Source organism: Coturnix japonica, chromosome 2, assembly GCF_001577835.2.
Source record: "Coturnix japonica isolate 7356 chromosome 2, Coturnix japonica 2.1, whole genome shotgun sequence".
NCBI classification, from domain to species: Eukaryota; Metazoa; Chordata; class Aves; order Galliformes; family Phasianidae; genus Coturnix; species Coturnix japonica.
The window spans coordinates 91,946,873-91,973,998 of NC_029517.1; the positions used below are offsets into that span (position 1 = coordinate 91,946,873).

The window sequence follows — 27,126 nt, forward strand, 5'->3', positions numbered from 1 at the left end:
GGCGGGGAGTCTCCTCCTCCCGCCGCCAGGCTCCGGCTCCTCGCACGCACCGGAGCGCCCGGCTCCCTCCTCCTGCTCCTTTTCCCTCCTCCCTTCCCCTCCTCCCCCCCTTCCCTCCCCGGGTCGCCGCGGCTCCGGGAGGAGCGGGGGGGGCCCCGCTTCCTTTCCTCTCCCCCTCCTTCTCCCACCCGCGCCGGCGAGGACGGGCAGGTGAGCACCCGGCCGCGGCCCCGTCCCCCCCCCGCCCCGCGGGAGAGGCGGCCGCGATGGCGGCGGCGGCGGCGGCGCCCGGCTGAGCGCTAGGCCCCGGCCGCCCGCGCCCGCCCTCGGCCTCTCCCCGCGGGGCCGCCCGCTTCGCCCCCACCCCGGGGAGGGGACCTCGGTCCCTTCGCACAAAGTTTCTCGGCAACTTTCTGCCCGCCCCCGGCCTCTCCCCGCGGGGGGCTCGGCCATGGCCGCTCCGGCTCCGGGCGCTGCTGGAACAGCGCAGGAAACGCGTTCCCCCTTCGGCTCTCGCTCGGCCGTATGTGTGTCGTTATGTGCTGTTTTTTTCGCTCGGTTCTCGGCTCTGTATCGCTCCACCTAGCAGCAAGGCGACTGCTTTAAATTTCTGAGTCATTAATTTAAATATGCCATCATAACACTTCGTCAATCCCCCTCGTGTTCCTGGCGGTTTAGGTGGGGAGGGGAGGGAAGGAAAGTCCCATTCCTGTAGTGCTACTTTCTTTCTCCGTGTGAAGTTATGTGCAGGAGAACGGCTGGCGCATTATTTTTTTCCCCTCTCTCTTACATGGCATTAAGTACGTTGGTTTATTGCATGTGTTTCAAGATGGGACCTTCCAGACGTCTGATGTGGCACGTATGTGCCACTTTGTATCGGGAATAACTGGGGTGTAAATGTATCTGATCCTCTCAGAGGCTGAGGAGGTTTCTCCAGGCCTACCTGCTGCATTTAAGCCAAGACAGAGGGTAGCATTAGTTACAAACAGATATTTGAATGTACCAAAATGGGCAGGATGGTCCCCAAGTGGTTTAGAACATAGAGCGTGTAGCCAAGGGAAGTGTGTTGTATTTCTCTTCATAGTTCATAGACAACTGAATGAAATTTCAGGCAAGTTTTGCAAGCAAAGTTGACCTTTAGTCAAGGAAATGAGATACAAAAGTTTACTTTGGAGCCTTCTCTTTCATTTTTGAAAGGTATAACTGGGAAGAGGGGTTTACCATTAAGTTGTGTTGTCAGTTACGTTTGCAGTGTGTGAAGTACAACATTGCCATAATTCAGTGTTACTGCAGATTTGATAGAAGAGTAAGAATTGTTCCTTTCCAGCTGACAAAACAGAATACAGAATCATAGGGTTGGAAGGGACCTCTGAAAATCATTGGGCCCAACCCCCTGCTAAAGCAGGTTCCCTATAGTAGGTCGAGCAGGAAAGCCTCACACTCGCGCCTGTTTTTCCAATGCATGTTTGTGAATTTAGCTCTAGGATGTTCCTACTGAACATGCGCATGGATCTGGGTGCTCTGTACAGCCGGGGCTTGAGGGTTAATCTCAGAATAAGGTACCCGTTGTGTGATGAACAGAGGGAGCAGTGCTGAGAGGGTCTGTGCTGGATTTCAGAGGACAAAAAAACACGATACTGAACGTGAGACTGTGGCTATGGTTGGTAGCATTGCTTCCCTATGATTATTTTATTCCACAGGTTTTGTTAGCTTTATTTCCTCAGGAAGAGCAGCTCAAGTGCAACCACAACATCTGCGTGCCTGTCGCTCCCTCTTGTATGTAAGTCTTCCAGCTGTCAGCCAATCTCAAACACATTTGGCAGCAGAGGTCTCCCAGGTTGGAATATTTCTATGGAATTCTATTGGAATTAAGGAAGGTAGGTAGGAAAGAGCTTTTAACCCGCACGCCACAGAGTTCACATAATCATTTCTCTTAAGCTGGAAACCGATGCAGGAAATCAGACTTCCCTGGTTTTGCCTGCTCTCAGGGCTACTTGTGCAGTTATTAAAAACTCTTAATTTTTGGACCTTGGTATTGCTATTTGGAATGAAAGTGAGCCCTAGATTAGCTTTGATCTGTATTTCATAATATGAAGAGGGTTTTTGATTGATTGATTTGTTTCTAATGTATCCAGGGAACTGTTAGGTAGTAAATGAAACAATGGAATGATATTAGAAGTGTATCGGGATTGCCAGTTTGTTTGAAATAGAGAAATATCATAAAATCATACTTAATCTTTGCTGCTGTGTTCGCTGATAAATGCCTGTTGTCACATGACAGGGATGTGCACATCCGTGTTGGTTCATGTGGCCAAAGTTTGCTTTAGGAACATGTGAGCTGCACAGTTTTACTTTCCTGTGTGCTCCGCCCATGGACAAAAGCGATATGTTTTCAGCAGATAATTCCTCATGTTCAGACCTTTAGTTAAAAGAAACACATTCTTTCATCTTTATCCGCTATGCGGATCAAGCTGTTTTCCTTCCTTCTTTGAACACAGTTTGAGTAAGCTACCTTTATGTTAATTTTAAAACTGATGTCAGTATTAGCACAAATAATACTTCCAGAACTTATTGTGCTGTGTCATATTTAACAACCTTCTGTGAACGGGACACCTTCCATGCATAGTCAGGCTTCTGAGAAGCACTTCTGAAAGGTGTTGTGCTTCTAGCACCGAAGTCCTCTATTAGTTGACAGAATAGACTCAGTGCTGAGAGAGAAATGTGGCTTCTGAAACTAAAAAATAGGGCTTAATTTTTGACCTGGAGGACCAACCTTGGGCTGTGAGAAGATAGCTCATTCTCTGTATTTATTGTGGTTTTGTTCTTAGAATCAGAGAATCATAGAATTACCCAGGTTGGAAAAGACCTCAAAGATCATCAAGTCCAACCGCAGCCTAACCATAGTACCCTAACTCTAACAACCCTCTGCTAAATCATATCCCTGAGCACCACATCCAAACAGCTCTTAAACACATCCAGGGATGGTGATTCAACCACCTCCCTGGGGAGCCTATTCCAGTGTTTAACTACCCTTTCTGTAAATAAATGTTTCCTAATGTCCAGCCTAAACCTACCCTGGCCCAACATACCTGTTCTTGAAGAACAAATAGGGTGCTGTTTTACAGTGATGGATTTTATGATGTAGCAACCACTTTTTTAAAGAAAATAATACTTTTTGAATACAAACTGCTTTACAGTTACCATATGGCAACTTCTCTCAGTTGCTACGATTCTGGGCTGTGTTCAGAGCAATGATTTAGAGTTGTAGTATTCCAAATCATGTTATCAGTTTCCAGATTTTTGTAGCAAACTGGTCAAGTTGCCTTTTTATGCTGAAGGGAAAAAGTATCGCTGAGAAGATGCGGTCAATGAACTGTAGGACAGGTTTAATTTTAGTTTTTAGGAGGTCATTCTTACTGCCTTTTCTACCCAAGGGATCAGGATTTGTTCTTAGAAGCACCAATGCATCAAAGCAGAAATCAGCACCAAGGCAAGTTACAGAAGCGAGAGGGACTGCACCCTTGGGTAAAGTTAACACACGTGGCTGATTGCAAGATTGGAGATAGAAATGATAGTAATGGTAGGGCTAGAGTGAGCAAAAGTTATTGCTTGTGTGTGAGTTTTCTTCTCTCCAGATTTAAGTACACATTCTTTAAATGAGAAGAATAGCTGGAAATAAGAATGAAAATACCAGCCATCCCTTTCTGTTGTCACTTCAGGCAGACACCTATGTGATGCACTGGATCTCACTGTTTGAAGGTTGATAAACCAAAGCTGTGCTCAGCTACAATATGTGCCTGAGCTGAGGACTTTCCCCCTTGGCTTTTATCTGAGCCCTGCAGCTAAGCTGGGTGCTGCAGTAGAGATCCTCAATGAGTAGAGGATCAGCTGTTTGACCATTAGCACTGAGGCTGGGGTTTTGTTATGATTTTTTCTAGACCCTAGTCTTAGATAATGTTACAGGATATAGCACAAGAGTGCAGAGGAAGTAATGACCGCTAAAACCTCAGACTGACATTATCTCTTTTTTAGCTCCTTGAGTACTCTAGGTTGCTGCATATGGAATTAGATGATGTATTTGGCAGGTCTTGACTCTATTTTGTCTTCTTAGTTTTGTGGGACTAATGCTATTTTAGTAGTATTGTGTAAGATGTAATCGATACTGATACCTATTAGTGTCTCAAATGTTGATGTAAGTCGTGAATTCGGATGGTGCTACTGAACTTGAAATAGGTTGCCGTTCAAATGGGTACTTCAGGAGGAAGTGAAACTTCTGTGGCTTAAGATGCATGTTTCTGTGGTTTTCTTCACACCAGAAGTCTAGAGAAATCTGAAGAAGTGATAAAACTCTTCAAAAGCTTTGAGCCACTCTGTTCAGATTTTCGATTGAGGTAAACTAGGCTTAGAAAAGTAGATTACTTCATTTGCTTTCATTGACAGTGAAGTTGTTGAGTAAATACACTTGTGTGAGTCAATCTGTGTAGGTCAGGGCCTTTATCGTGTTTCTGGGGAAACTTCCAGAGGTGTTTTGTAGTGTTAATGTGATGTTTAAAGTCAGTCTTTCTATTGGAAGACTTCAGTGAGGTTCATTTCCTTTGTTCGTAAATGCCCAAAGCATCTTCTGATGTTGTAAAAATGAGACAGTGCAAGTGTTTTACTCGTGGTGTGAATGGCAGAGCATGAATACACTCAGGTCTCAGGTATGCTTACCAGGATCGATGGACCCACAGCAAAACAGTGGTAGTAGAAGAGGACATGTTTGTGTTCAGTCAAGCTCTGAATGCTTTCCTTTAGTTCAATAGACCTTCTGATGCTTCTACGCTGTGAAGTGCAGTATCAGAAATGAAATACAGACCTGTGCTAAAGGTTTTGATATTTTCCCCCATATCCTTGCAATTGTAGGAAAAGACGGTGTTTATGTGAGGGAATTTAAAGACTAATTAGAGGGTGTTATGAATCTCTTGTGTATTGCAATTGTGCAGCATTATACTGCTTTGGCAGTCAGCCAGGTGAAGACATAAATTAATACTGAACAATTCTTTGTTAATAAATTATTTTTAAGCATGGTTAGATAACAAAATTAATGTTTATGCTTGAAGATTGACAAAGAAAAAATAAGCCTGAATTATGTGTAGCATTCTCTTGCTTTTCAAGAACATTTTATTGGAAATTAAAATCATGACCTACTCTTGTAGCCACAGAGTAATAACGAATAAGAAGCCTCACAAGCTCTTGTGTACAAATTTCTCTACCTTTCTGTACTCTTCATATTTCTGTTTGCCTTGTGTCGAACCAACCTTAAACCAGGTTCAACAACAATTCTCTTTTGTCAGGAATGTCCAGAAACTAGAAATTTCTCTTTTGTCCTCAAAGTCCAGAAACTGGAAGTTGCTGGCAGTGCTTTCTGTGGTGCAGGCCTTCTTGATTCTTATGGCCTATATTGTTTCCTGTCTTGGACTCTGGAAGCTGGTGATGGACTTAGGATTATTTGGTTTAGGTGGTCTTTTGGACTGATTCCTAGCAGGTGTTCTTTCAGTAGATGTTATTTACTATCAGAATGGCGAAACACGTAATACTTTGCTCAAAACAAGCTTCACTGTAAAATAAATACAAAATTAATGTATAGGCAATGTTCTGGTATTCAGAATATACATTTGCCTGTTTACTGTTGTTTGGTTAGTTGTTTTTTTTTTTTCCATAGATTAGCCAAAAGAAAAGTTAGTTTGAAAAGGCTGTTGTGTAATTGAGAAAGGAGATCTGAATATCAACAAGGTCTGTAGTTTACTATGAAGTATTTTAAATCAGATATGGAATCACAGAATTACTCAGGTTGGAAAAGACCTTTAAGATCATCAAGTCAAACCGCAGCCTAACCAGTACCCTAACACTAAAAACCGTCAGCTAAATCATATCCCTGAGCACCACATCCAAACAGCTCTTAAACACATTCAGGGATGGCGATTCAACCACCTCCCTGGGGAGCCTATTCCAAATAGTAATAGTAGTAGTAGATATAATAATATCTTTCAGTTTTCTTGTGTCTCCTTTCTTTACTTTGATTCTAATTACTATTTTTCTGAATGTCTGCAGTTTGTGATTAAAACCTTATCTAAATGCTTAGTCAACAGACAAAAATTACTGTGCTTCAGAACAAAGTTTCTCAAGGTTAGTTTGTGAGAAGCAGAATTAAGGGTCATGTTGTAGGTCTGAAATATGTTCAGGCTGATCTCCAAACTGCTGTTTTATACAACTTAAAAATGAAAAGTCTGCACCATACCTTGTAATAAACTTTGAATTCTAAAATTCCTTAAAGACATGGTTTTTGTATTAATATAAGGACTAAGTAAAGGTGAGAGGGAATGGAAAGAAGGCATGTAGTAGCGAATGCTTCATGTCGCTTTTCCCTTATTTTTTTTTTTTTTAGCAGAAAAGAGAATGTTTGGGCAAAATGTTTTACTACTTCTGGTTGAATTTTTGTTTGTTTACATGTTTTTAACAGTATACAGCATTCATTTTTACTGCTTAGCTCTGATTTCAGTTGAAGTAGCTCATGTTTCTTCATAGCCAAATATAAGCTGCACCTAACCATAACCAACATAAGTCTGCACCTGTAACAAAGCTGAAAGCGTAAGTAACAGTGTAACTTATGTGCCTCTGGGTAGTTTCACTAAACAGAAAGTCTTGCAGTGTTTAAGTGACAAGTGAAAATACAGGTTATTTTGTTTCCTAATGCAAATTTATGTAAGGCTTACGCAACATCCGTGTGATGAAGGCCATTATTTGAGTGATGACCAACCAAGGTGAGTTCTCCATCACGACTATAAGAAGGCTGTTTTGTACTGCGTAAGAATGGAAAGCTTGGATTTGTTGGCTTTTGTTTTGGTTTGTTTTTACCTTAAATCTTAACAGTGCTTTTCCTCTTTGATGCTCATACTCAGTAAAGCCTACTGAAAGAACAGCTGTTGTGAATCAGACCAGAAGACTAATTAAACCAAAAATATCATCATTGTTATTATTATTGAGATTTTATCTTGACTTGAGAAATAATAATGTCTCAAGTAAAAGTTTTGGAACTTCAATTAAGGGAGGAAATTTCAGAAGGTTCTTTCAACACCAGATGATGGTTCAGATTCTGTTTCAAATACAGAGTATTCAGGTTTTCTTCCAGCAGTGGTATCTTAAAGCACACCAGTGCTTTTTGGTTTCTGAAGTATGTGATGTATGCTTTCCGCTTGTTTGGTTTTTTGTTTCTCTCCATCCCCCCTATACATTCTAGGTAGACTGTGTATTAATGTAATTAGAAAGTCCTGATAGCAAAGAGAGAAAGGGATTTGTCTAGCTGACTTTGATGTTGATTGCTCAAGATTTCTTTAAAAGATTATTGAAGATTATGATGGTGCTGTTCAGATCAGATTATCTGTACCTAACTGAAAAACACGTATTGGACAGAGAAAGAGAAATATTTTACTCTCGTTGTGAACACCCGTATTACACCCGTATTTAATTCTTTCCTCCTGGTAAAATTAAATACTCTAATTTAGAATGTATGTGGTATAGGGTAAAATACTGTTACTTCTGGGGTAAAAAAAAAAAAAAAAAAAAAAAAAAAAAAAAAAAAAAAAAAAAAAAAAAAGTAGATTATAGATGAAGGAAAGAGAAGATTAGGAAAAACCAAGACAATTTCTGAGCTGTTACTGCTTGTCACTGGAAATTGTCCTGAGTGAAATTGCTTTTTGCAGCGGCCACATTTTTTCAAGCCTGAAATGTAAGTGGGAATTGTATTAATATTCCAAGGGGTGGGAAAAATAAGGGTATGGATTTTCTTTTTTCGTTCTGAGTTTTTTAAATGAATGAGCAAGGTGCAAGGACACTGTTTTTAACTCCTGAAATAAGACAAATAAAACACTGACTTGTGTTTAGAGCAATGGAGGCTAAGATGCAATAGTAATATGGTTATGCATGCATTTCTTTTTTAAGTACAGTTCCATACTGTATTTTAAATACAGCTTTGCAGGTTAGAACACTATTCATAAATCATAGTGATTCAGGTTACTCTTATCACTTTATAATTATTCAGCAAGCTATTTTTATATATTATATAATTTGCTAAAGATATCAAGCTCCTTTTTTCATTTTAGGAAGTATTTCTTAGCTCATGCTGTAGACACCCGTAGAACTGATTGATTCAGGCTATCATGATACACAAAAAAAGAGAGGAATGGTAGTTTGTAGATGAAAACTTACTTCCTGAGGAATGTGAGACTTGTTATTACAAAGCTTGTACTTTTTGGATTACATTTGTTCTACCTTTGGTGTAAATCTGTTATACTGTCTGAATAGAATCATAGAATTACCCAGGTTGGAAAGGACCTTGAAGATCATCAAGTCCAACCGCAGCCTAACCATAGTACCTTACTATTTACAACCGGTGTCTACCCGGAAAACCATATTGAAACAGGGCACTCTGTAAACTGACTTATGTTAACAAACATGACATCTTGATTGTATGTTGTTGTTTTAAGTAATTACATTAGCTTAGTTGTGGACTTCTGCTTCTTAGTTCTTTTCCAAGAGAATGAGGTTGAGTCTTCCTAGTCAGTGAAATATGTAGACTGGAACTACATGCTAGAGTTGGTGCAAATCTTGCTCGCTTTTTGCCAGTGGCATGGATTTTGTGTGTGTTGTTTAATGCAATAATAAAGTGTTCTCGTGGCTCCTTTAAGGTATGTATACATTTGTTAAACAATGAAATCCCAATTTACTCACAAGGTAGGTTGTTTGGGTTTGTTTTTTTCCCCAGATATTATGTTCAATGGCTTGTAAAGGAAGGCCACGCTTCTTTGCCTTCATTCCAGCAAAGTCTACCCTCAAAACAGTGTTTTAAGGAAACAAATTGTGCTTGAAACTCTTGTAAATAACCTGTGTTATATTTTAATGTGCAAGTTATAAGTATGTTAACTTTCAGATAAGGTTGTAGAAGGTGATGGTTGCAAAAAATGCCGCGAGAGAGGTAACTTTTCACTATAACACGGCATGTAGTCAGCTAGTATATGGCTGAATTCGTCTGTACAGATCTATTGTACTTTCCTTTTGGTCTTATGTGAATACTCAAAAGTTAACGTTACTGCATTAGATGTTGTATAGTATACACAAGTGACCAAGTAATTCAGTTATCTGAGTCAAATCATTCAGACTCATAATTCTGTAAGACTCATCATTAAGTAAGCTGCCAAAATGTTTGGGCTAGTGAGATAACGACAGCGTGGAGATTTCTAAGGAAACCCTAACTGTACTGATGGAAAGTGGGGAAGGTTCTAAGTGTTCTTGCTGCATGAGTTATTGCAGCTTGGAAACCCTGTGGTTAATCAGTTGCTTCTCTTAATCTAGTGCCTAGACTTGATGGGTTTTCTGTTTTTTATTGTTTTTTTTAAATCAGTTCTTGTGAAACTAGAAAGACAAGGCAGGATGCATTAAATGATACAGTTGTACTGTCAGAAATTCAAATGAGATGATTATTTTTTTAAACTTTGCAGTGTTAAGTAACTCTATGTGCTTTAAACTGAAATAGAAATATGACTTTTTTTTCCACTGTTGAATTGTTCATTGAATCATTTGTTGTTTTTTTGTTTTTGTTTTTTCCAGATATTTAGGAAGTAGAAAAATGTGAATCAGCATCTGGGTAGAGAGCTAAGAGATATGGTTTAGGGGTTTCCTGTAGGTATGGTAAAGGAAGGACGGTTGGACTAGATGATCTTATAGGTCCTTTCCAACCTTGTGATTCAGTGTGTTTTCATCCACGGATATTTTAGTTCTGCTGTTTTTCCTGAATTTCAGGATTCCTCTTGACTTTGGGGGGAGCTGGATTAGCTTTACATAGAAGGTCCACAGGGATGAGTTCTGGCAACTGTTCTGAGGGTAGACTTTGCTGGAGTATAAAATGAAGACAAAGAAGTGTGGCCGTCCTTTACAAGCAGTGAAACAGGATCTGCTGTCCCATACAGCTAGGCTGATTTAGCAGTTGAATCATAGAAGCTTTTACCTTTTTCTGGTTAGATAGTAAGGTTGGTACTTTTTCACTACATTGAGTAGTTTAAGATGTCACTTACTTTTGACTTCCAATACTTTACAGCACTAATTCTTCTACCACCTGAAAGCCAGAACCTGTTTATGAACTATTTTGTGTTTATGACATGGGAATCAAGAGGGGAAAACTTGACCACTTCCCAATCTGTTAGCAAATGTTTAAGCCACTCTTAATTCGTTGACTTGACTTAATTCGTTGACTTCTACAGTACACAGTAGCTTCTTTGGCATCTTTTTGTGTGTGTGTGTGTGCTCTACACAATAGTATCTGCACTGTGTACACAAAGAGGGAAGTATCATCGGTTGAAAATTCAACTCAAGTACAGTGATTACTTATGTAATCCGTGTTACACTTGTTGTAAAATATATCATATGTCAATGTAGTGTATCAAATTTTTCTTTCAATGCTTTTAGTATCTGTTGGGATCATGAATAAATTCAACAGTCTCCAGGACTCTTTTGACCTGAGCACTCCGTGGCTTTCTTGTATTGTATCATTGAAGTTTCACAAAAGGAAGAGTGGTTGGAACATTGTAATCTCCTTAGAATAATTGTAGAATGAGTGCTTAAATGCTTTTCAACATTCTTTTATTAACATTTCACAAGCAAAATAAAATCCCCTCAATGGGAAGAATGCAGATCTTACCTATTTAAGCTTCTGCAGCTCTGCAAAAATAAAAATTCCACAAATCCTAACCCCTGTTGCAGTATTTAGCTGGTGTGGAGTTAAGCGATAAACTAAGATTCAGCAGAGTGTTTGAGGTACTAAGTATACAAAGCAAAACAGAAAAGGGGTTTTAGGATTAGTCATAGATAGGAAGTTTATTCAACCGCGAACTTCTTCCCGGAAACATCCTGTACTTTTGTTGTCTTCAGCTAGCTTCGTTTATTCACAGTCTTAAACTGCTTTTTTTGGTTTTTAGAAACTCTTGCTGCAACTTCTTTGTGACTAAAGCACATTGTCAGTCAGCCCAAACCTCCCCATGCCAGCCAACTGTCCCCTTAATGCAGCAATTCAATGGAATGAATAGGGCTCATACTTTAAGGAGACAATTGGCTACCAGAAAGAGTGCCAAGTTGATTTAACTTTGCACAAGTGTGAAAGAGTTTTTAAATGGATGCTGTCAACTAGTGTTGGCCTAAGGTTTCAGCTGCCTGGAAATTGGTATAATCTTATTGGGAATGTGTCCAAATTTGTTTAAAGTATTTTAGTCAACCAGTTCACTGCAGTGACTATTAATATCCTAGAAACTATTGTTAGGTAATCGTTCTTGGTCTATCAGAAGCATAGTAGACATGCCCTGGCCAAGTGTACAACATGGCTTTTAAAATGGAGTTGTTGTTTTTTTGTTTTTTTGGCAATACATCACTAAATTGTTGAAAGAAGTCAGGATTCATGTTGTAATCTGCTCTTCTAGTTCAGTGTAATGCCACAGCTTGTGTTTGAAGCACTTAGTCAGTTGTGTAATATGGTATAAAACCACAACTGCAGGCTGCCATTACTGCAGGCATGTCCAACCAGCTGCGGCCCAGCCCTCAGCACCAACTGAACCTTGGTGTGCTGCAAGCTCCTTCCACAGCAGTGGATCACCTCCACTGGCACAGATTTTTATGAGCACAGCATGCAGACTCTTGTTCATCACTAGTGAAAATGCAGAGCTAATGGTGGTGACAGTGTGGAAGAACAGTGTTTTGAGACAGAGAATTTGCTCAATCAAATAGTGTTATCGTGCTCTTTGTATTGATTGTATTTCCCTTGGGAATAAATGGGAGGCATTACTTCTGGAACAACCTACGTATATGCAACCCAAGACGATTCCTCTTCACTCAGTGTGGTCCAGGCAAGTCAAGAAGTTGGACACCTGCACATTACTGCAAGACTTGCAGAGCTGATGTACCAACATCAGCTGATTGTTCCCAACAATCTGTAATGTTTGGGGGTTTGTGGAGAGTATTTTTCTTGCTTCTCTGAGTTCATTCAGCCACTACAGCTGCAACAACATTACTGCAAATTTAGATCTGTTTGTCAGAGAAAAAGGAAGCCTTGTTTATTTCAATGTGTAGCTGGAATAAGTAGTTTGTTTAAGGAGTGACTTGAGATTCTTAGTTGCTTCAAGTACATCCCAGTTATTAGATGTGCAACATGAGTAAGCACCATGCCCTTGCAGCAAAGAAGGCTATTCTTGGCTGCATTAGGCAAATGATTGAGTGCAGATTTATAGAGGTGGTCCTTCCCCTTTTCTCTGTATTCATGAGACCACAGCTGGAGCTGCATGAAAGGCTGAGCAGCACCAGAGGCTTTTAAGGCATAAAATCATAGAATGCCCTGTATCAAAAGGGGCCCACAGGGATTATGGAGTTCAGCCTCTAGCTCCATGCAGGACCATTCAAACCCTATATCTGAGAGCACTGTCTAATGCTCCTTGAACTCCAGCAGCCAGGGACCATGACCACAGCTCTGGGCAGCCTGTTCCATGCTCACTGTCCTCTAGTTAAAAACCTCTTCCTAACGCACAATGTGACCCTCCCCTGGTGCAGCTTCATGGTGTTCCCTGTGGTCCTGTCACTGTCACCAGAGAGCAGAACTCAGTGCTGCCCCTCTGCTCCCTGTGAGGCCCCCCCAGCCTCCTTTACTCTGGGCTGAGCAAACCCTGGGACTTCAGCCACACTGTGCATGCTCTGTCCTTTTGATCCTTTACTGTCTTTTTAGCTCTCCTTTAAACAGTCTGTTAGTTTTATGTCCTTCTTATATTGTGGCACCCGGACCTTCATGCAGTGATCAAGATGAGGCCGCATAGCACAGAAAACAATGGGGCAACTCCTCCCATCACCTGGTAGCAGTGCTGGACCTGATGAATCTTGGGGTGCAGTTAGACCTTTTGGCTGCCTGAGTACACTACTGACTCAGGTTCAACTTGCTGTCAACCCTAAATCCAAATCTCTTTCTGCTGGGCTGCTGTCCAACCTTTCATCCTCCAGTCAGTCCAGGGTTGCTTTGTGATAGGTATAGAATCTAGCACTTGTTCTTGTTAAGCAGTCCTGCAATTGGTGATGTGCTTTAATGTGTCAAGATCACTCTGCGAGGTCTCCCTACCTTTGAGGGAATCAATAGTCCCTCTCAATTTATTATTGTCTGCAAAATTCCTTCAAGGCTTGCATCCAGGTCACTGATGAAAATGGTAACGAGAACTTGTGGAACTCCACTAGTGACCTGCTGCCAGCCTAACATAACCCCATTTGCCCATTTGGTCAACTATATTGGTAACGTTGTCATTAAAGGAAATTAAGTTCATTAAAAAGGAGTTTTCCCTCATGAATCCATGTTGGCACAGGTCAGGGAAATATTTTCATCTTATGTTTGGAAAGATGATATTTCAACATCTGTGATAGGGTCTCTTTTCAAAATGCTTTAAAAACTTGGAATGTGAACAGTGCACTTGTTCCAATTATCTCTTTACCGTGGTGAAAAAGGGTTTTGTTTGTCTGTTTTCTTCCATATGCTTGACTAAACATCCTGAATCCATACAGTTCCGTTGGTGCTAGAACTGCAAACTTCTGTTCAATAATGAAAAATACAGAGACTGAGGGCAAAGTCAGACTGAAATGGCCGCATGTGGATTTATATGCATCATTGTATTTATCAGTAGAAACATGATCACAATGAAGCTTGCCACAGGCAAACCCGGTGAAGCCTTAGAGCTTGCATCAAGGAAAGGCAACTGATCAGTTCAGTATGATGGGACTCATTTTCAACTCTTTTTGGACTTGTGAGTAGAAAATGATGGTCAGTGCTAAGCTGAAGAAAACTTAAGTGAAATTCAACATGAAATTTAGAGGGAAATTTAGACACCTTGTAAAATCAGTGAGGATAAAAATACTTTACTTGTGTACATTAAAAGCTGGCTTGGTATAGTCCTTCTCTCATGCCTCGTCTTTGGTTATAGTTTCTTGCAGAAGGTCTCAATTCCAGTCTTCCAGCAAGATGTTAAACTTCCCTTTGAACAGTATCTCATTTACAAATGAATAACTGCATTTTCACTAGCTCATTTGCATTTTCTGTTAATTACAACAACTGTTAAACAGTTGAATAGCTACTACTGCACAGCAGGACATATTTGTGGAACTATAATTTGCAGACTGAGAAGATAAGAGAATCCTTTTGATGCAATTAAATCTTTGTAGTATTACTGTTGAAATAAATCTTTACCACGTACCAGTCTTTTGAAGGATACTGCTTGAACTGGCTAAGGAAAATAAAAGCATTCACATCTGTTTCTAGTGGCTTGCATTTACACTTAGCACCCTAGAAATCTCTCTTTCAGAACTGCAAACAAACCAGAAGCCATTGTGCTGTACACAGGAAGCAACAAAGAGTCACACAATCACAGAATCTTAGGAGTTGGAAGGGACCTCTGGGAATCATCTACTCCAACCTGCCTGCAAGAGCAGGTTCCCTAGTGTAGATTACACAGGAAAACATCCAGGTGGATCTTGAATGTCTCTGAAGAAGGAGACTCCACAGCCTCTCTAGGTAGCCTGTTCCCATGCTTTATTGCCCTCAAAGTAAAGTTTTCTCCCATTCGCATGAAGCATCCTTTGTTCTAGTTTATGGCATTGCCCCTTGTTCCAAAGGGAGCTTCTAGAAACCACTGGTAAGTGCCTGGCCCCATCCACTTGACCCCCACCCTTGAGGTATTTGTAAGCATTGCTAACAACCCACGTCAGTCGGGTCTTCTCTCAGCCTTTCCTCATAAGGGAGGTGCTCCAGGCCCCTAAACACCTTTGTGGGCCTCCACTGGACTCATTCAGGAGCTCTCTGTCTTTCTTGAACTAGGGAGCCCAGAACTGGACACAGCACTCCAGATGTGGCCTCAGCAGGGCAGAGCAGAGGGGGAGGATCACCTCCCTTGACCTGCTGGCTATGCTCTATTCTATTTACCCCAGGATATTGTTGGCCTTCTTGGTCACAAGGGCGCACTGCTGTCTCGTGACCGCCCTGACGTCCATCAGCATAGCCAGACCCTACTTGTAGAGCTCCTCTCCAGCACGTCATACCCTAACCTGTGTTAGGTATAATCTAGTTAAGATACAAATTCCTTTATGCATGATCTGTTCTGTCTTAATCTGTATTTAACACTGATTTTTTTGTTTGGTTAGTTTAAACAGGCTTCAGGAGAAATGTGAGGAACTAAGAATTGCGAAGGTTGAAACCTGTGCCAAGAAAATCAGTAGAAATAATAGTGAAGATAATGTGGATAAACATGATTTATTGAGAAAGAGCAAAGAGCCTGCTATGAAAGGATGTTGCTTTGCTATCTCTTCAGTGTTTTTTGAAGGTGTCAGCAAAAACATGAAGAAGTAAAAACTGACAGTAATAGTTTATTTGGGTTTCCAACAGTTACTTGGCAAGTATCCTCCTCCAGAGAGCTTTGAAGAAACCAGGCAGCCATGGGAAAGGAACTTCATACATTTAAATTAATGACTAAAGTATAAAAAAATGGCAAGTTGGAGTAAATAGAGAGGAATCACGGAAAACAATTCTCCGTGATTATGCTAACAGAGAGTGTTCGCGTTGATAAAGGATATGGAAAAAAGCTGAGCTCACAGTTTATTGATGGGTAGATACAGAGACTGCTGTGTGGTCACTTACTTAGAGAGTAGGGACCACTGTTTGCTTCCTTGTTTCCCTGCCTTGACAGACACTCCTGTTAGAATTGGAGAGGTATCGCTGATGGACTTTGTCCCTTCTGCTTCTTGTTCTCCAGTGATCCCTTCCATCATAGCATACTGTGAGCATAGAGTGCTGCGTGAAATGGGCGGACTGCAAGGACTTAAAAAAGAAAAGAGAAGAAAAAAAGCTAAAACTGAAATCAAACATAATTTCAGAAAGAACACGGTTGAAGTTTTAATGAAGAGCAAATATGAAACCAATTGGAAGCAATTTCTGTAAGAGGAGCAGTGGGAATTCTTTTGGGTGAAGTGGTGGCTGAAAAATGGTGTGGCAGAATGCTGTAAAATGATCGGTAGCAAAGGAGGCATAAATGGGGAGTGTTTATTCACCATCTTTTTTAATGCACTCACACTAAGAGGTATCTAATGAAACTAGCAGCTGATGAATTGAAAACAGACAAAAGGAGGTGGTTCTCGAAAGAACGTGTAATTAAGCTATAGAATTTCTTGCCTCAGGAATTTCAGGAGGCTAAACAATGAAAATCAGTATCAAGGGAAACTGCCATTTCAAGGAAGGAAAATCATCAAATGCAAATACCTGCTTCTTGTTTAGGAAATCCTACTTCTGAAAACTATTGGAAGCTCAAGGAGTATTGCAGGGAGGTACTGTTATGTATTTATTGTGTTTTTACATGCTTCTCTAGGTATCCGTATTGGTTGCTTTGACTGAGTATTTGAATGGACCTTTTTCTCTTGCTCAGTACAAGCATTCCTTTGTTGTAAAGCTTGATCTTGTAATATTACTTTTAAAAAGAATTCATTTATTATTATTAAATTTCTGTTTACTGAATCCTTTTCTATTAGTAGCACACAAACTTTAGCTCAAAAAATGGGGCACTTACCTTTATGAGGTGTTCTAGGGCCACAGGCTACATGTACTTCGCTTTGTGTCACCTTGTATTTGCTGTCAAAATATTCAATCTCAGGGCAGGGCAGTACTTGTCAGATCAAGGATTAATTTTGTATGACTTTGTCCTGTTACTATTGCATGGAATTTTTTTAGGTCATTTAAGGGATGTTCTTCTAGTCACATCTGTCTTGTATTCCATGCAGTAGGGGCCCTTTAGGGAAAGAGGTGTTTTAGGAAAGAGGCATTTCTGAGTGGGTACTGGTAAAACAGATGCATGGCCTGGGCTGTCTGTAGGCTGGCTGTTCCTGCTTTCCTTGCAGACTCCTTTGCAGTGTTTTTGTATTTCTGTTCCTTCCCACAGACATACTCAGCACCCTTGTGTCTCTGTGTTGTATGTGACCAGTTTATTGATGAAAAAATATACTTCTTTGTTTCTGCAGTGGCTAGAGAGAGCTCTCTACTTGTAAATGGAGGAATAATATTAAAACATACTATATGCTGGATAGAAGTACTGTGTTTGAGAAGATTTGTGCTATTTGAAACTAGAGATTGCTATTTAAAATAGCTGTCCTCTTCCTTTTGTTAATGCGGCAGCTGCACAGTCTTAATACATTATTTTGGTTTGATAGTGTACCTTGCTACATTAGTGATTTTGAATCTCAGGTCCCTGTTTGACTTAGAAAAAGTCTTGAAATTCAGGCAGACTTTAGATAGTTAATAACCTTCGTAATGCATATTCTTCCAGTTATGTGTATTTTTATAAAGACGCAGTCTTCTGAATAGGTTTCTGTATGTGAATACAGTATCTTCAAATAATTACTATGTATTCAGCAGATGTTTGTACCAGATGTATGGGGGTTTTATTTGAAAGAAATGCTTATTTTTTCTATGAATAGTTCTCGTCCCATTGTGTAAAGGGAAAATAGTGATTTCTAAGGTTTACATATAACTTAAGCTAATGCTAATCCCATGTGCCGATTTAGAGTAGTGCTGCTTCTCACCTTTTTGAAAGGAATGTTTTCTAGCCTAATTCTTTGATTCAGTAGTAGATGGTACCCATTAAGCATACAATGCAACATGAACTTGTGTGCCCTGGTGGCGCAGTGGTAGGAATGCCACGTTGCAACATTCGAACCCGGAGGCCCGGGTTCGAATCCCCTGTGGCGCAAGTGGTAGAAGTGCCGCTCTGCTACACAGAGGCTCGAATCCCGGGGGTTGGACTCGATGATCTCTAAGGTCCCTTCCAACCCGCACGAGACTGTGATACTATGACTATGATGATACTATGAACTTCAGCATTAGCTGTCAGGTGGCAGTTTGGTTGGTGCATGCCAGCTTTAGCTGCCTGAGTGTGAGCTCCTTCTGTGGGATCTCTTTGGATTGGAGAGAAATAAGATCTGTTGTGCTTTTATTGCAGATTTGAAAGTTGAGGAGCGGGGTATATTCACACAGCTTTGCAGAGTTAGGTACCTACAATTAGGCAATCTGAGCAGTCTTGCTACCAACTGGTTTGGTTGTTTTTCTGAATTATTTTGACCAGCATAATGACAAGAGCAAGGCATAGGAGACAATTTTTTTAACACTGAAAACTTTATTAAGTATGGAAAGAAAAGAATCTTTAGATGTCCTTAAGGGAGTTCCTCTTCCGGAGCAGCCCATGTCTCTGTGCTGGTTGCACAGGAAGCCCTTGTACAGGTGTTGTAGCCTGCAGAGTTTCATTACTGAAAGATAGGCATGAAGATACCTTCCGTAAGTTTTGTTTCTGTTTGTATGAGATTGACACTCAGAAAAGCTTACATCCTTTTAAAGAACTTCTAATGCTTTGCAGTGCTTACTTGCTCTGTCATGCTTGAAAACTCTCAATCCCCTCATGTCTCTTCTTCCCCACCCCATTCTTTTTTCTTATTTATAGGTCATGATGCCTTTTGGCAGCTATCTCCTTTTATTTTTATCTCTTTTAGGGAATTCTTTTTATGTCATAATTTGTGGCAACTTTATCTTCTTGATCACAGTGATCAAATCCTACTGCTAGTTGCTATCATTACATCTATGGAGGAGAATTATTACAATCTTGTTACTGTATGCTTCTGCTCTTGTATTATATTTATTACACTTATATTCAGTTATATCGAAGGCTGATAGAGTTATGTCAAGGTTGTTTTCTTGGTTTTGTCCTTCCATTAAAGTTACTATTTTTCATTTTCTCTATCAGCCTTAATGTTCTAGAATAGCAGTTTGGTAGAAGAAGACAACTCAGAATATAATCTCAAGTTACGTACACCTAGATACATGTGTATTCCTCAGCTTCCTTTATCTGGATTTTAAAGCAACAGATACAAACACGGGGGAGACAGCTCAGATGAAAACAGATCTGAAAGGTTATAGGGAATAGGGAAGCTGGGGGATGTACAGATTTTACATAGACTCCTTGTGAAATAAGGAGCAACTACTGAGATTTCCACCTAATATCGACTGGGACTTTTACCTGGGGGCAATATTCGTTCCTCATGCTGGGTTACAACCAGCATTTTGTAGAAACAGGAAGCGCTACTTGTTGCTTCTTCTTAGACAGTTTCAAGGAAATTATTCCCTTCAGGGTTGTTCTCGTTTGTTTGTTCATTTTGTTATGGAGTGTTTGGGGTTCAGTGCTGTGCTGCATCAATCTTACAGTCTTTGCCACTGATCTATGCCAACCTTCCTCTGGTGGCTGAAGGTTCTACTTCTGCTCAGCTGCAGGGTTATCAATGTTGCTATTATGCTAAGTGAGTAGCAGTGGATTCTGGCACTGTTCACCAAACAACAAAACTTGCTTTTCAGCAGACTCATTTATTGTTCAGACTAGAAAAAGCTGTTAAAAAATATTCAGAATTAATTATTACAGCTAACCTGTGGGATGATAGCATTGCGTTCACTCTGCTTGAGAGATTGCAGAGAAGCCTGGAGCTTATAAAACTGGGTAAGGACTTGAGGCATTTCTGATGTTTAGAAGATTTGAGTATTTGTAAACCACTAGTTTACATCAGTGTAAGTACTGGAACACTGAAATGGGTAGGAAAACCACATAAAAGGACTTAAAATACCATTCTCCCCACCTCGAGGTAAGACATTAAACAAAGTCTCCATCTCTACCTCATGTTTTCTGTGAACATGAAAAGTTATTTTAAATGTTTGTGTTTTTTTTTAACTTGATTTTAATAAACACTTGCTTTTACTGAAATTTTCAGTGGGAGCTTCTCAACTGCTGTGGGGATGCATATTACAGCTCTTTCCAGCATGCTGCTTTTGTATGAAGATTAAGAGTTCTGTCATCGCAATCGTTCTACTTTAGGCAGCATTCATTCTTTTTAAATGTTGTTCGTTTCCTTTATTGTTACTCAGAATTTAAACCAAATTTTAGACCAAAATGTAAATAACTGCTGGAAGTTACTAGGAATAGGTTGTTTGGCATGTATACTTGTATTACATATTTGTACTGAATCCTGGTCATTTTCCCCTCACCCATCAATGTTTCCACACATAGCATTTCATTAAAATGGAAGTTGGCCATTCTTCTGGTTATACTCTTTGAGTCAAAAGGGTATTACTAGAAGCTCTATTTACTGGTTAGGAGTGAGAAAATTTGCTACCGAATAACAGTTATTTAAGCAGAAGTTAATGTTAACATATACATTGTGTACTTCTAAAAACAAGTTATGATTGAAAATACCAAATGGTGAAGGTATTTGGTTGCTTGTTTAGATCAGTGTTACCTGTCTGAATCTACTGATAAAAATTCAAGGATATCCTTGTGCTTCAGTGTACCTTATTGTAGGTGAACGGTATTCACCCATGTGAAATACCTTTAAATAAACCTTTTATTTTCCTCTTTTCTTTGTTTGTTGCTTACTAATATACTTTCTGGTTCCTTTTCTAATGAGAACCCATCTCACTCCAGTTGTACCTCTTCACTGTCCTCATCACTCTCTCATCTATTCCTCTTTTCTTTTGTACCTTAGCTGACTTACCAAGTTATCAGTTTCGTTCGCTTAGGAAACCAGTGACTGATAATGTGTAGTACGTGTTGCTGGGCAGCTCACGCTTGGATTTTGTTGTCAGCTTGGTGAGCAATCTGAGCTGGAAAATGCTAAATTAGAGGGCACACCTCTGGCCTAGTGTGGAAAACTCTTTAAAGGGATCAACAGAAAATATGTATGTATTTGTATGTATTGTTTAATGTATCCTTAGAGTACGCCTGAAGACTTCAGCAGGTGTTTGGGGTTTTTTTAGTTACATTTTGATAAAATTTCCCATCATAGGAGATGCTCCTCAGAAAATGTTTGCCCTCCTTTTTTCTTTTTTTTTTTCTTTTTTCTTTTTTTTTTTTTTTTTCTAAGTCACTTTATGAGCTTACAAGGGAGAAATCAGCAGAAGAGGCATCTAAAGGAAAGCCAACAAGAAATGGGAAATGAATGCTCTGTGGTTTTTCATTACACGCCGTCATTGCAGGCTTGGTAAATCCCATAGATGCCACTCTAATTGCTACTCTGGAGCTGGAAAGAGTTGAGTATTTTGATTCCTTAGTTAATAGGATCAGCATGAAATGAGAGGAAAACATCACATTGCTTTTGGAAGCAAAGAATTAAGATCATTTTGGAGCAGGCTCACAAATATGTAGGAGACTCCAAAGGTAATGTCTACCGTTTATTTCCATGGAAAATACAAACAATACAAAGAGCACAATAACACTGTTTGGTAGAGAAAATTCTCTGCTGCAAAACACTATTTTTCTATGGTTGCTACCATGAGCTCTACATTTTTGCCAGCAACAAACAGGAGCCTGCATGCTGCACTCATAAGAACCTGTACCAGCAGAGGTGACCCAGTGTTGCTGTCACCACTGCTGAATGCACCACTCACTGCCTCACTGTGCTCACATCCACTGGTTGTTCTCTACAAACATACAGTGTCAATGAATGTCAGAGGGTGAAATTTTTTCCTCCTGGGGAAATTCAGTGACACACCTTTGCTTCATGTGCACTTCCATGACAGACGCTATTTTGTCAGACTGCTTCTCTTCTACCTTCTGTAACACGGAACAAAATGTAATGGAATATTGGCAGAAGGTCCAACCTCTACTGCCATACAACCAGCATCTGCTGCTGATGTCATGGACCGACATCATAAAATAAGAAGCATTACTTTCAGAGCAGTCCTCATCATTTTTGGAGCGCCCACCTTCAGAACAAAAGGTATTGAGGTGCAGCAGAGCTGTCTTCCTCCTGCAGAAGCTCAGGAATTAGAGCTGCTGTGTGCCTTAGCTCCAAGCATGTTGTAAAACAGTGCCAACCTCTTGTAGAATGGGTTCTGATTGGGGCAGTTAAATATTATTGTAGGTACGCGTAAGGAGCCCTGGGTAGGGCGATGGTAAAGCTCCACTCTACCATGTCCTGTTGTCTTTGCCTTTGGATGAGTGAATGATTTTTCTAAATCTGCCTCACAGCCCCATGATTAGAATAATCTGGATTAGTTAAGAGTCTGTGGCTGTTTAATCCAGCAAAGTACGATATGCCTCTGGTAAGAGGGATGAGGGCTCTTCTCAAGATGAGGGAGTTTCTGTTGTAGAGTAATGCTGAGGAGTCCCTGGGAATCGTAAGGGACAGTTACTGCAGCTGAAATAAATACTCCAATCTCACTGAAGAATGAAGAAGAATATTTCCTACCTAGAGTGCTATCTCCATGCCTGGTGATCCCTGTTAAGGGAGATACTGAAATAAATGCAGGGACTCAGAGAGGATGAGATTGATGAGTGAGTGCATTCAGGTGAGACTGCATTGCACTTAGCAGAGGAAAGGTTAGATCTGTGGACTACACACAGCCATGGCTGGGCTGAGAAGGGACCTCAGGATCCGTTTGCTCCAACCACTGCTCCAGCAGGGCCACCCAGAGCAAGGCGTCCAGGTCCATACATACAAAGAGAACTCGATGGCGATGGGGCTTTCAGTAAAAGTTGCGCCTTGAGTCGAATGCAGGGCAAATAGGAGGCATCTATTTTAGTGGTTACTGTATTTAAAATTTAGGGCTTGTCCAGTGTGGGTGGACTTTGACCAGCAAGTCATTTTGAAATGGAATGAATTTGAGCATGTGTATACTTTCAAAAAGACAGAAAGAGAGGAATTGATTTAGGACAGCCCTATGGCCTCTATTTTGCAAGATGCCTGACTAGCTAATTAAAATAATTTCTTCTGGTCTTCTTTCCTATGACGACTATTATATCTGTCAGTATAGAAAGTAATAGAACAGCAGTAGTGATAGCTATTAGAGTTGTAATTCTTGTTTAGTTAAAACATCATGCAGCTCTTCCCTTTATATGAGGGTATTATTTAGCAGGTGTCAGCTTATGTTTTTTGTTGTTTAATTTTGAATTCCTCTATGGTATAATTGTATTCTTCACTTGTATTTTATGCGCAAAGGAAAACAGAAGTTATTGAACCATTAAGAGCAGTGTAAGTGTATGGTTTTAACTGTTTATACATGCTTTGACTTTTTGTTTTAGTCAAAAGGTTGATGTTTTCCAGCTGGCTTACTGAGATTCCTGGCATTGAGCAAAGAACTAATTGCTGAAGGAGATCTGGGCATATGGTTTTTCAATAAGTGAGCTGCAACATTTTATCAGTAATTGGATTGAAATACTCTAATTACTGATTTTTGTTAAGATGCTAATTGTGTCAATTGTGTTAGAGGATAAAAAAAGCCTGAGAATAAAGGGGAATTTACTTTCATCTTAGAGTGACGTTTGGCAAATGGTAGTTGTGAAAAATCATCTCTGCAAAGCAGGTGTGTCTGAAACACGCACCAAATCACCTAAATCTGTTCCATGTGATTCCTTAGCACAATTTCTGTGTTATAATATAGATAGATGTTATGGTCATGTGTTATAGCATTTTTTTTTGTTGTTGTTCTTCGGTTTTACATTGCCATGACTGTTCTTTTCTTTAATATCTTAAGCTGACTAACAGTGACTAAGGAGTCACTAAAGGAGCTGCAATTGCAGCTGGACTCTTACTAATACTGAATTCCTCTGTTTGTTCATCTTAAAACGTAATTGTCACTTCAACTGCATGACCAGCTGATATAAAAAAATGCTATAGATTCACATGAACTTCAGGATCTCTGAATTTCTGTGAGCTTGCGAATTTTGTGGCCTGTTTTTTCATATGTATTTCATAATTAATCTCTGGAAAAAAAAGGACATTTATATTTCCATAGAACTTGTCAGAACAAAAGCACTGCAAAGAGTTGTATTTCATAAGCTTTTCTTTGCTTGTTCTCCAAAGCAGATGTCCCTTGGGAAGGCAGTTTGCCTGCTTCATGCTGAGAACAGAACCATTCTGTTAGTAAACAATATTTAAACGTTACATTTGAAATACCTTCTGGAGGCATCTTTAGTAGAAATAATACGCAGGGATAAAATGGTTGCAAATGGTATATCTAGAAGCATTACGTGATACCAGGCATTCTTTTTGTTCTTTTCCAAATAAGACTCAATGAAAATCTATTTATAAAGCAGTTCAGAAATCCTGTCTGAAATAGAACAGATAGCTTGACAAGTTGTGACATGCATCGCTCTGTAATCTGACACAATCTTTTGGGCACACTTCTTTGAGTATATCGGGCTTCCTGTTTTCAAGATAATTCTAATTAGTTACAAATCGCAAAGTATAAATAGCTATTGCACTGAATTGTCCTTTTCTGCTTTATTTATTGACTGTACACTTAAATGTTCGAGACAATGGAGCAGCAATAATGCTGTCTAGACAATGTATCGGTTGTTTAGTCTGGTACCGTCTGTTGTCAGAGAAAATTTCTTTGTGTGGTAAAGGCTTCAGATTGTAATGCTTGACATTATAGCTCTACGTTTAAATATAGCTTTACGTGCACGTATTATATATTTCAGCACGTAAAATTGCTTTTGCAGTTCTGATATTTTAGTTAATCTCTCCCTCGTGATCTGGACCATTGGAATAAAGAAAATTAATCTGTCAGTGCTGTGTATCCATTTTGCATCATCTGCCTTAGGTTTGTTGGCAGATTTGTTTTGTTGGATGTACTGAAATATACTTATTTTTCACTCTTCCTGGATATGAACTATGCTGACTTCAGTAAAAATTGAGGGTAAAATAGAATTATAAACTTTCCTAAAATAATAGTTACGTTCAGCAATTTGTAGGTTTTTAAATTTAAGTTTAAACACTTAAATATGACTTTTTTTTTTCCTCTGCTCTGTAGTTTCTGAATGGCTTTTTCTGACTTGTTCAGGTGCTCCAGCTAGACTGTGTGCCCAGTGAACGTGGGTTTGGGCTGTTTGGTTTTCCTCCCAGCATCTCCTTTCGTTTATGCAGTTACTTTGCATACAAGGCAGCTGGAGGGCAAGAAGGCTGGTGATGGATTTGTGCTTCATCAGGTGCATGAGCAACTTAGATGAGAAGCCGTGCTGAGGTTCTTCAAACTAAAGGGGTGCTACCCTCAAGTCCAGCTCTTAGCTATGGCACACAAGGATTCAGAAACCTTGTCCAAAACAGAAAGTTGTGATGTTTAAATCTGTATTGTTATTGTAATAATGTTTTCTTGGATATGGTTATTCCTGTTTAACCAGGCAATTTAAAGTATTTCAAGCAAAGACATGCTGGAATGGAAATCTTATCCATGTTTTTCATCAACATAACATATATTAGGTTAGATTTGTTATCTGGTTCGCACCTGCAGGACTTTTAGTCTCTGACTGGAATTCCTGAGTGGGTCATTGTAGGCTGGGGTGTTTCAGACTGTGCTTATCCTGCTGCTGTCTTCTTCCAAAGCATCTGGCACTGGTTGCTCAGAAAGACAGCCAGATTTGTTGTCAGAAGAGTCTTTGCCCAGGCCTGTGGTGAATGAGGAGCTCTTGATTTAAGGCTGAGGCCAGTGCTGAAGACAGGATACTGAACTAAATCATCCTTGGTTAGAGGAGTCATTAAAAGTTACGCATGCTTGTTGTCTTCCATCTCCAGTCTGCTTTTCTTGAGCATGTACTGGTTTGATTGGAGAAGCCATCTTTCTTTTCTGTATTGTTGTACAACAGGTGGTCAAAGTAAACACAGTCTATCTCAGCTAATGTAGGCAAAACAATAATTATAAGTAAACATCATTTTATGAGTATATGTTTTGCAGAGCAGGCTATGTGTCATGCATGATTCAATCGTTTTATCCTCTATGCTCCTGAAACTTTTGCCTTTCCTTAAAAGGAGAGACCACCTCTACAGATTTCACCGTCCCAAGTATGCAGGGAGTGAGAGGATATCCTACATGTTTAATCCAGACAAAACAGGTGTGACAAGAGAGAAAATTGAGACTGCTTATGTCTTTCTGGGCATTACATCACTGACAATCCTTATTTCCATTTTGTTTACTAGAAATTTTCATTGCAGTTATTTTTTGTTTATTTGTTTTACCTCTGTAAGCCAAGCACCGAATGAGGCCCTGTAGTTGGATGACAGAGCATGGTATGGTTTGAGATAAGGGTAGTACTGCCCTTTGGAGCAGCTCCACCTCCTGCCTCTGTGTTCAGGAACAACAGTAGGTGTTAAAAGAAACCTTTGTCTGAGACCATTCAAATAGGACGACTGGAAACCCTGGGAATATTCAGCCTGGAGAAGAGGAGGCTCAGGGGAGACCTTATTGCTCTCTATAACTTCCTGAAGGGAGGTTGTAGTGAGCTGGGGGTTGGCCTCTTCTCTCGTGTCGTTAGTGATAGGACTAGATGGAATGGTTTCAAACTGTGGGAGGGGAGATTCAGGCTGGACATTAGGAAATATTACTTCTCAGAAAGGGTAGTGAGGCAGTGGAATGGACTGCCCAGGGAGGTGGTGGAGTCACCGGCCATGGGGGTGTTCAAGGAATGACTGGATGTTGTGTTGAGGGACATGGTTTAGTGGGAGCTATTGGTGATAGGTGAATGGTTGGACTGGATGATCTTTTAGGTCTTTTCCAACCTTGGTGATTCTATGTTTCTATGAAACCCTCAGTGTCCTTCACTGATAGTATCTTGGAAGTCTGATACATCTGGTTAAGTCTCCCACATCTAACCCAGTATAGATACATATTTATAGTCACCACTGAAAACAGGATTTGATCTGTAGAAGCATTAGGATTTAAAAAAAATAAATAAATTATAATGACTATACAGGACTGTATTTCTTTAAACATATTATAGCATGTGAGCCGCCTAAGGTCTAATAGTTATTTTTCTGGGTAGAATTACACTTAGAAGCTTAGCAAACATTGAATTTCAAATAACCTAAGTCGTTGCTTCAGTGCCTTTTTTTTTATACTTCTTTCTTTATCTTCACTTTTCGCTTCTTATTAGATCATTAATTACAAGGTCATGTCAGTTGCACTTTAAATGCATAATCATACAGACTCTCTAAGGTCTCGTTATGCTAATGTTATTG

General features: G+C 39.9%; 1 protein-coding gene across 1 annotated transcript in view; it reads left to right on the top strand.

The window, feature by feature from the left end:
- The first annotated feature begins 73 nt into the window (after positions 1-73).
- YES1 (YES proto-oncogene 1, Src family tyrosine kinase) overlaps positions 74-27,126 on the top strand; it is a 45,548-nt gene continuing 18,495 nt past the window's right edge. Inside the window, exon 1 of the mRNA XM_015855336.2 lies at positions 74-210. The gene's annotated coding sequence lies outside the window, so the exon portion shown is untranslated. The remainder of the gene's footprint in view (positions 211-27,126) is intronic.